The sequence below is a fragment of the Manacus candei genome, unplaced genomic scaffold, assembly GCF_025592945.1.
Source record: "Manacus candei isolate 608988 ecotype Guabito, Panama unplaced genomic scaffold, ASM2559294v1 h1tg000219l, whole genome shotgun sequence".
Classification (NCBI taxonomy): Eukaryota; Metazoa; Chordata; class Aves; order Passeriformes; family Pipridae; genus Manacus; species Manacus candei.
Genome location: NW_026138267.1, coordinates 150133 through 160482, shown reverse-complemented (window position 1 = coordinate 160482; position 10350 = coordinate 150133). Strand labels below are relative to the sequence as shown.

Sequence of the window (10350 nt, the reverse complement as noted above, 5' to 3'; positions counted from 1 at the left end):
GCGAGGAAGAGGAAGATGCCTTGGGCCCCCCAGGCAGGTGAGGAGGAAGTCAGTGCCCCTTTGGGTGGGTCTTTTGTCTTTTGTGGCCGTCCTGCCAGGGCCGGAGTTGGGGGGATGTCCTTGGGCTTCCCTGTGGGCCGGAGGCAAATCCCCTGCGTGTCCTTGTTGGTTCCTGCCCCAGGCCCCGAGGTGAGGCCGGAGAGCGCGGAGGACAAATCCCCCCGGCAGAGCCTGGTGGGAGAGGCCGTTTTGAAGGGCTCCCCGGCGCAGGAAGGCAGCGGGGAGGAAAAGGGCCGGAGATGCCCCCGCAGGAGGGGCTCCAAAGCCAGCCCAGGGGGCTGTGAGGAGGAAAGAGCCAGCGTGTGCCGGGAAGGCGGCCGGAGCTTGAGGCAGAGCTGCGAGCTGGTGGTCCCTGAGCAGCCTCCCAGCAGGGAGAAACCCTTCAGATGTTTGGATTGTGGGAAGAGCTTCAGGATTAGCACCCACCTCCTGAGGCACCAGCACATCCACACTGGGGAACGGCCCTACACGTGTGGGGAGTGTGGGAAGAGGTTCAGTGACAGCTCCACCCTCCGCAACCACTGTCGCATCCACAGTGGGGAACAGCCCTACAAGTGTGGGGAGTGTGGGAAGAGCTTCAAACGGAGCTCCCACCTGCTCCGACACCAGATGATCCACAGTGGGGAACGGCCCTACATGTGTGAGGAGTGTGGGAAGAGCTTCAAACGGAGCTCCCACCTCCTCAACCACCAGATGATCCACAGTGGGGAACGGCCCTACACGTGTCGGGAATGTGGGAAGAGCTTCAAACGGAGCTCCCACCTGCTCCGACACCAGATGATCCACAGTGGGAACGGCCCTACACGTGTGCGGAATGTGGGAAGAGCTTCAGGGACAGCTCCAGCCTTTGCAAACACCGTTGCATCCCCACCAGGGAATGGCCCTACAAGTGCTTGGAATGTGGGAAGAGCTTCAGCACAAGCACCAAGCTGCTCAGCCACCAGCACATCCACACTGGGGAACAGCCCTACACGTGTAGGGAATGTGGGACAGCTCCACCCTCTACACCCACCTTCCCATCCACATCAGGGAGAGGCCTCACAAGTGTGGGGAGTGTGGGAAGAGCTTCAGGGACAGCTCTGCCTTGACCTCCCACCAACGGACCCACCGGTAAGAGAAGCCCCGAGTGCCCCGACTGCGGGAAGAGCTTCGGCCGCTGCTCCAACTCCATCAGCCATGGGAGGACCCGCGTTGGATGATCCACAGGGACTCCCGTTGGGCACAGCCCTGGTGTGCTGGTTTAAAGGTAAACCAGCAGGGGAAATGACAGTGGTGACACCTAGAATGGGATGGAACACCTGGAATGGGAATGAGAATGCCTGGAATGGGAATGGGGACATAAGGAATGGGATGGGAACACCAGGAATGGAAATGGGAACACCAGGAATGGGAATGGAACCACCTGGAATGGGAATGAGAAACTCTGGAATGGGAATAGGAATACCTAAAATGGGAATGAAGACACCTGGAATGGGAACACTTGGAATGGGAATGGGAACACCTGGAATGGAAATGGGAACACCTGGAATTGGAATGGAGACACCTGGAATGGGAACACCTGGAATGGGAATGGGAACACCTGGAATGGAAATGGGGACACCTGGAATGGGAATGGGGACACCAGGAATGGAAATGGGGACACCTGGAATGGGAATGGAGACACCTAGAATGGGAACACCTGGAATGGGAACACCAGGAATGGGAACACCTGGAATGGAAATGGGGACACCAGGAATGGGAATGGGGACACCTGGAATGGGAATGGAGACACCTGGAATGGGAACACCAGGAATGGAAATGGGGACACCAGGAATGGGAATGGGAACACCTGGGATTGGAATGGGAACACCTGGAATGGGAATGGGAACATTGGGAGCAGACTGGGGACACCAGGAATGGGAATGGGAACACCTGGAATGGGAATGGAGACACCTGGAATGGGAATAGGGAAAACAGAGGTGGGATGGGAACACCTGGAATGGGAATGGGGACAATAGGAATGGGAATGGAGACACCTGTAATATGAATGGGAACCCCAAGAAGTGGGAATGGGGAAAACAGAAGTGGGATGGGAACACCAGGAATGGGAGGAGGGACAATAGGAATGGGAATGGAGACACCTAGAATGGGATGGAACACCTGGAAAGAAATTGGAACACATCGAATGGGAATGGGAACACCTGGAATGGGAATGGGGACACCTGGAATGGGATGGGAACAACTAGAATGGGATGGGAACACCTGGAACAGGAATGCAAACCCGTGGAATGGGAATGGGAACAGCCAGGCCCGGGCTGTGTCCCTGGGGAAACAGGAGGCCAGGCCCAAAAGAGTTAACTAAGAAATTGGGGCCTGCTAACAAGCTACCAACATCCAAGACCATCTGTGCTCGTTCTGTTCTACTGACTGGAGCAAAGCTTCAGAGAATAGTACAGGAACATGTCCTAGGCCTCGAGGGGATAAATTAGAGAGACAGCAGGATCAGGGAGACATTGGAATAGGAGGAATAGGCCGGGAGCCAGGGCTTTTTCCAAGCTTCAGTGAGCGGGTCAAGAAGAATGGAAGAGAAGGAAGGTCAAGCTGAGGAAGATGAGTTGAAGCCCCCAGAGCCATGGAGGAAGAGTGGAAGTACCCTCAGGACTGAGGGCCAAGAGAAACACCGCCCCAAGCCCCGCCTGAGCTCCACCTCTACTCCGCCTGTTATTAATATGCATCGATAGATGTTGTAATCACTTGAATATGCATTTAATCCCAGCTGAAGATTGGATAAAAATGCTGATTTTGTGTGAAGCCTTGGAGCAAGTTTGTCCAGCGCCAGCTGGCTTGCTCCCAACGTTGAATAAACAAATACCTTGCTGCTTAAAGATAAAAAAGTCTCTGAGCAGTTTCTCGGACCGATTTTTCGCATTCAGCGCCCAGTCAGTCCCAGGATGATCCCAGTCACTCCTGGTCTCTCCCAGTTGCTCCCAGTTTCCTCCATGTGGTCCCACTCATTCCCAGTTGCCCCCAGAAGCTTCCAGCATGATCCCAGTTGCTCAAAGCCACTTCCAGTCATCCCCAGTGCACTCCCAGTTGCTCCCAGTATGATCCCAATCACCTCCTGCATGATCCCACTCACTCCTGCTATGATCCCAGGATGACCCCAGTCACCTTCAGTGTGGTCTCAGTTGCTCCCAGCATGGGCCAAGCTTCTCCCACCGTGATCCCAGGATGATCCCAGTTGTCCCCATTATGGTCCCACTTGCTCCCAGTTGCCCCTAGCACAGATCCAGTCACTCCAAGTATGATCTCGGTCCTCCCTCCTGACAGTCCCAGTCAATCCCAGTTGCTTCTCTTGTAGATCCAGTCACTCACAATTCCTTCCAGTTGCCCCCAGCCTGGTCCTAATTCCCCTTCACGTAGTCCCAGTCACTCCCAGTATGGTCCCAGTCACCCCCACCATGGTTGCAGACACTCCCAGTATATCCCAGTAGAGCCCTCAGCATGCTCCTAGTCCTTCCCAGTCACTCCCAGATGCCCCAGTAACATTCCAGTTTCCACCAGTATGATCCCAGTGACTCCAAGACACTCCCACTATATCCTATGTGGCCTCCAGTTGCTCCCAGTAACCCTCAGTGTGGTCCCAGTTGCTCCCAGTATGATCCCTGTTGCTCCAGTTCTGGTCCTGGAGGGTCCCCGTGTGCTCAGATCCTGCTCCCGGGGAGTCCTGCTGGGTCCCAGTCCTGGTCCCGGTGTATCCTGGTGTCCCAGTCCATCCCAGTCCATCCCAGTCCATCCCAGTCCATCCCAGTCCCTTCCCAGCCGTTTCCCAGGTCCTGCCCCCCGCCCCCCAAGATGCTGACGGGGTCGGGGCTCCGTCTTTGGCTTCGTCTCCCTGGGCCTGCCTGGAATGAAGGGGCCGCTGGGACACTGCGGGACCTCCTGAGACCAAAGGAACCCCGGGAGAATTTGGATACTCCTGGAATCAAGGCACAACTGGGACACTGCAGGGCCCTATGGAAAAAAAGGAACCTTGTGACACTGCGGAATTCCTGGAATCCAGGGGCCTTTGGGACATGGGGGCCTCATGGAACCAAAGGAACCCTGAGGTGTTTCCGAAGGTCATGGAATCAAGGGGCCACTGGGACACTGCAGGGCCTCTGGGAATTAAAGGAACACTGGGACACTGGGGCAGGACATCCCCCTGCAATGGCACCAAGACAATGCCCCATTTGCAAAGGGGTCAGTGCTGAGCTGAGAGGGGGCCAGGCCAAGGCAGGAGATGTTGGACCCCAGACTGGTTTCACCCCAAATGAAGCCCCTGATGGTGAGGGAACCCCTGGAGTCCAAGGCCTGTCAGTCCATGGGTTTCTACCAGAAAGGGCCAGTCCCCTTTCCCAGGGGCAGGTTCTTCCAACAGAACCCTTCTTGGGGGTGTGTGGAGATTCCTGCCTTGGCTGGGGACCCCCCAAGGTCACTGCTGGAGGTTGAGAGCAGAGATCTCCCCACGAGCGCTGGTCTGGGGGAGTTCCATCCATCTCTAATTAAGAATTCTTGCTTGTTTGCCACCTTTAGTAGAATTGCTTCAACAATTGCTTTAGTGTAGTGCCCTGTCCTATCTTATCCTGTACTACTGGTAGTTTTAGTGTTTCTACTGTTCGCTAAATTATTCTGACTAAAACCTTTTGTGTCATAATTTGCAAAAAATAAATAACTCATTTTCTATCAATAGATCTGATTTGCCATCATTAAAACCTATGGGACAAACGTGGTTCAGTCCCCCCTCTAGAATTGCTCTAAATTTCAACTGTTGGCACAATGCAAGGCTGAGATTGGATCCAGCAGCCCCCAGCACCCAGAGTAATTTGGGAGCTCAGGGGGACCACCCCCCTTTCCCAACCCCCCAGTGCCCAAAGACCCCCATAGGGCCATCCATCCCTCCAGTCCAGCCTCTTTTTTCCACCCCTCTCCCTGTTCCTCCCACTTTTCCATGGTCCCCTCAATCCCCAGCCTCTCCCAGTTTTGGGGTCCCAACCCCCACTTTTTTCCCCTCTCCCACCCCTTACACATCATCCCCCAATCCCCAGCCTCCTCATGCTCAGTTTGGGGGTCCCGCCCTCCCCTTTTCCCCACTCTTCCGACCTCTCCCACCCCTTTCCCATCAGCCCCCAATCCTCAGTCTTCCTCCCCCTCCCTTTTTGGGGGATCACACTCCTGTCCCATTCAGTGTGGGGTCCCACCACCCCTTTTCTCTCCTTTCCACACCCCTTTTCCCACTGACCCCCCTCTTCCCACCCCCCACTCACCCCAGAGCTCCTCTCCCGAAGCCGGGGGGGCTCCCAGTAACACCAGAGCCCATAAAAGTCCCCCCAACAATGGGGTTAGGTGGGGTCCTGGGTGGGATTTGGTTGGTTTGGGGGGTCCTTGGGGAGCAGTTGGCGTTTTAGGGGAGTCCCAGCACCTTTTGGGGTGTGCTGGGTGCTGTATTGAAGGGCAGGTGCCCTCCCAAAGTCCCCAAAATCAGGGCAGGGTTTGGGGGTCCCGGCTGGGCCCGAGGCCACGGGGAGGGGCTGCGGCCGCCGGCGGCTCAGGAGCTCTGTGGGGAGAGAAAAGGGGGTGAGAGCGGGGTGGGGGGACAGGGGGGACACCGGGATACACCGAGACCTGGACTGGAGCCAGTGGGACCAGAACTGGGGCAACTGGGATCATACTGGGAGCAACTGGGAGCATGTTGGGGGCAACTGGGATATACTGGGAATGTCTGGGAGTGAGTGGAACCATAATAGGGGTGAATGGGAGCAACTGGAACCACACTGGGGGCAACTGGGATCAGAGGGGGAGCAGCTGGGCCCCTGCTGGGCTCACACTGGGATCATCCTGGGAATGACTGCAATACCCCTGGGAGTATGTGAGAGGCACTGCAACCATACTGGGGATGACTGGGATCAAACTGGATTCACTGAATCCACTGGAAGTGGCTGGAAGTTCCTGGGATCATACTGGGGGTGACTGGACTCGTAGTGGGATCATCCTGGGAGCAACTGGGACCATGCAGGGGGCAAATGGCATCGTCCAGGCAGTGACTGAAAGTGCCTGGGGCCAGACTGGACTCAGACTGGGAGTCCCTGAGAGGGAAAGGAACCATCCTGGGCGGGACTGGGAGCAACTGGGGCCACCGTGGGGGCAACTGGAATCCTATTGGGAGTGACTGGGATCACTGTGGGAGTGACCAGGACCATACTGGAACCATCCTGGGAGTGACTGTCAGTGCCCAGGGTCATACTGGGAGTGACTGGAACTATTCAGGGGAAAACTGGGAGCCAGTGGGGCCATGCTGGGAGTATGGTGGAACTGGGAGTAACTGGGAGTGACAGGGTGCATGCTGGAGGCAACTGGCATAGACTGGGAGTGACTGGGATTGTACTGATGGGAACTGGAAGCATCCTGGGGCAAGTGGAAGTAACTGGCTATGACTGTGAGCATGCTGAGGGCAACTGGGATATACTGGGAGAGTCTGCAACCATCCTGGGGGTGACTGGAACCCTGTGAGGGCAACAGGGATTGGCTGGGACCATGCTGGGGGAAGACTGGGATTGTACTTGGATTGACTGGATCTGTGCTGGAGGCAACTGGGAGCAACTGGGATCACAATGGGAGGAACTGGGAGCAACTGCGACCACACTGGGAATAACTGGGGTCATACTGGGATCACAGTAGGAGCAGCTTGGCCCATGCTGGGGACAACTGGGCCCACAGTGAGGGTGACTGGGGTCATACTGGGAGTGACTGGGAGCATTCTGAGGGCAGTTGGGACCATGCTGATGCAACTGGGATATACTGGGAGCAAGTGGGATCATGCTGGAGGTGACTGGGATCATAGTGGGAGCGACTGGGAGCACACTGGGAGTGACTGGGAGTGGCTGTGAGCAACTGGGATCATGCTGGAAGCATGGAAAAGAGATTTCTTCCTTAAAATACTCCTTTTTGGCCAAGACCCCTCTGTACCATGGCAGATGTTTCCTGCGGTGTTTGAGCATTCCCAGGAGCACAAATCCACAGGGATCTGCTGCAAAGTCACCTCTAGAAAGGCCAAACCAGCCAAGGGTGAGTTTTGTGGCCAAACCCAACCAGGTCTGTGTTTCCTGGTTCACCAGCTCTGCTCTTCTCCCCCCTCTGAGCTGGGATGGGAGCAGTGCTGGGACCCAAAAAGCTGCCAGAAACACCCCAAAAAAGTTGCCAGAACCCCCCAAAATTAACGAGCCCCCTACAAATTCCAAGCAGATCCCATCCTTCCATTCCTTGTTCTTTGCTGCTGGTTAAAAGCAGGTAGGAAATACAATCCTATCTATTGGCATTGTTACACCAAATATTGATCTAATATGATAATGTTAATTAAACTTTACCATATGTGTGCAGGTGACTCCTGGCATGGGGTTTGTGCAGGAGGAGGCTCTGGGGTGGCTCCTCCAGCCTCAGCCACTCCCCCCAGGGCAGTGATGGTGAGGAGCAGCCCCGTGACGAGCCCGGTGACCCCCACGGGCACCTTTATGTCCTTGATGGGCCTGAGGCTGAAATGTGGGGACAAAGCCCATGGAAGGGGCACAAAGAGCACCCCACAGCCCCAGCTCTTGTACCCCCTGGGTCCCTTCCCCACCTCCCAGCCCAGCCCCAGGCCGGTGGGGGCTCCAGGCTCAGTTTGGGGGGATCCCAGTGCTGTCAGCGGCACCCAAGGATTTTTGGGGCTGCATCCCCCCCGAGCCCCCTTCCAGCACGGGATGGGCACCCCCCCAGCCCCACAGCTTGCCAAGCCCTTTGCCCTTCCTTCCCTGCTCCTCCCCGGCAGGAACTGGCCTGTTGGAGGGGACTTGCAGCCTTTGGGCTGGGCCAGGCTGTGCAAAGGAGCTGCTGCCAGGCCAGGGAGGGTCGGGCTGAGGGGAGGAGGCCGGAGCCCCCAGGCTGTGGCACTGGGGAGGCCCTGGGGCGCCTCTCTGGGCTCTGGGGCCTGGACATTTCTCTGCCCTGGGCCAGGCCATGGTAGAGGCCCCTGGGGGGGTGCCCACACCCAGCACTGCCCCGACAAGGCCTCTGAGCAGGGCTGCCCTCCAAGCACCCCCTGCCCAGGCCGCAAAGACTTGGCGCAAACCAGCCCCTCCGGCCCCTGCCAAAGTGGCCCCAAACACACCCAGGGGAGGCCCCAGGAGGCTTTTGGAGGGGACGGAATCCCTCCACATTGCCTTGGGGGGCTGGATCACAACCCAAAGGGCTCCACACCTGTTTTCCTTTGCAACCCAACTGCTCTAAAATAAATGTTCTCTCTCTCTCTCTCTCTCTCTCTCTCTCTCTGCAAACACTGATCATCCAGGACTGGTTCACTTTAATTCACTCCAAGGGATACAAGAATCAAACAAAAGTTCCTCCGGCCTGGCAGGGTGGGCTGTAGCACTCCCCTGTGGCTGTTTGAACTGATTTTAGTGCCCACACACACTAAACTCAAGCACAGCTTTGAAACAACCTCCCCAAAAGAGGAGCTGGTTTTCCTGGCCCTCCCTCTGCTCTCTGCTGCAGCAGCTCCATCGCAGCAGCCCAGTCTGTGCAAACCAAGGGAGTTCCTGCTCAGGCCGGGAACTGGGCAGTGGCAAATGCCTGATTTGGGGCACTTTCCTGCCAGGAACATTAAGCCCCCTTTTCCCTTCAGCGGCTTTAGGTGATTTGAGCCTTCAAAGAGCCAGGGCTGGCTTGGTTTTCCCAACTCAGCCTTGGCTCCTGCTGGCTCTGTGTGCCCTGGGAAGGTGTTGTCTCAAGGACTTGCACAGCTCCCAGGGGTTTTCAGTCCCAGCCTCCCAGGTCACCCCCCAAGGTGCTGGACGGCCCTTCAGACCCACCTGAGCCCACCCCCCGTGTGCCCACCCTTGGCAGGGCAGCTCAGGGAGCCCCCGGGACAGGGGATGGTGCCTCTGGACCTGCCTCCCGAGGGGCTTCTGCCACCCCCAGGGGGCACAGAGGGGACAGGGGCACCCTCAGCTCCTCCTGCCACGAGCTGAGCTGAGACAACAGCCTGAGCTCCGAGGCCTGGGCAGGTCCTGCTCCATCCTGGGGCTTTGCCAGGATGCCTCATGGGTCAAATATAAACCCACAAAGAGCTGATAATTCCCCAAACTCCCACCCAGGCAGTCACAGCCTTTTTCTAACCCTGTTCATTTCCCCAGGGCTGGTTTTTGTTCACTGTTTCCTGTCCCAGCCTTTGCTTGCTCCTCTTGTCACTGCTCCAACCTCCCATGTCGGGAACATTTTCTCATCTGGTTCATGGTTTTTCCTGAATTCTTTCCCTCCGCAGCCTTTCCCTGGCCATGCACTATTCCCCAAGGCAAAGTTCAAAATTCACAGGGTCACCAAAGCAAAACTGACCCCACCAGAGCCATTTGTGGAATATTTGGAAGGAAAGAACCCAAAGAAACAGGACAAGCATCCACTGGCACAGAATGTGGATGCTGCTGGGGGGGCACTGGCAGCTGCAAAGAGTTTCCACATTTATTGAAACTCCCCATAGACCCTGATATCAACAAATTCCAATTATTACCAGCCCCTGCACCCAGCCTTTCCTCCATAGGTAAATATTCTCCAGGTAAGAACCCTCTGCCTGTGTCTGCAAAGGAAGAACTGAAAGGATCATTTTTGCCACCCAAACACTTCATTTTTCAATAAGCTTTCATTGATGAAGTGGTTTTTTACTGTTCCTAACCCCCAAACTCCTCCTGCCCCAGGCTGCAGTTTAGGGCATTTTGGAGCAAAAACAGGTGGGGGAGGAAGAGGAGGAGAAAACAGACCTAGGAGGAACAACAGAGGAACTTACCATGGAAAATACTCCTAAAGACATCGGGTTTGTGGAAATAAAGGACTTTTGTGTCCCAAAGAGCAGTTCAAAACTATTGCAGTCCAATATACTTGTGGCCTTTTTTTTTTTTGCTGCTGCTCAGGGAAGGGCAATGAGTCCCCAAGTGGCCGTGGGAGTGATTTAAAGGGGCTTTTCTGTAGTGACCAAAGGAGAGGGAATCCAACCAGTCACCAGGAACTTCCACTTTTTGTCTGCAAATCCAAGAGTAATTCAGCCCTGACCTGAGGGGTCCCTGCAAGGAGACACCTGGGGGTCACGGGGACCCCAAAGTGGGACCCCCAGGCTGGGCTGGGCTAGAGGTGGAGGCTCAGGGGAGACGGAGCAGGACGTGCAGGAGAAAGCTGCTTCTTCTTGCTCCTCTTAGTCTCACATCCTCCTTCCCCCTCCCAAATTCCCTCTGGATCTGGCACAGCAATCTT

The 10350-nt window shown here is 56.1% G+C and overlaps 1 long non-coding RNA gene across 1 annotated transcript; it reads right to left on the bottom strand.

The window, feature by feature from the left end:
* Positions 1 to 1319: 1319 nt before the first annotated feature.
* On the bottom strand, positions 1320 to 1962 carry LOC127464406 (uncharacterized). The gene is made up of 3 exons (XR_007901345.1): positions 1910 to 1962; positions 1619 to 1660; positions 1320 to 1358 (listed from the first exon to the last, which is right to left on the bottom strand). It is a non-coding gene; the product is annotated as an uncharacterized LOC127464406 (long non-coding RNA).
* Positions 1963 to 10350: the final 8388 nt, after the last annotated feature.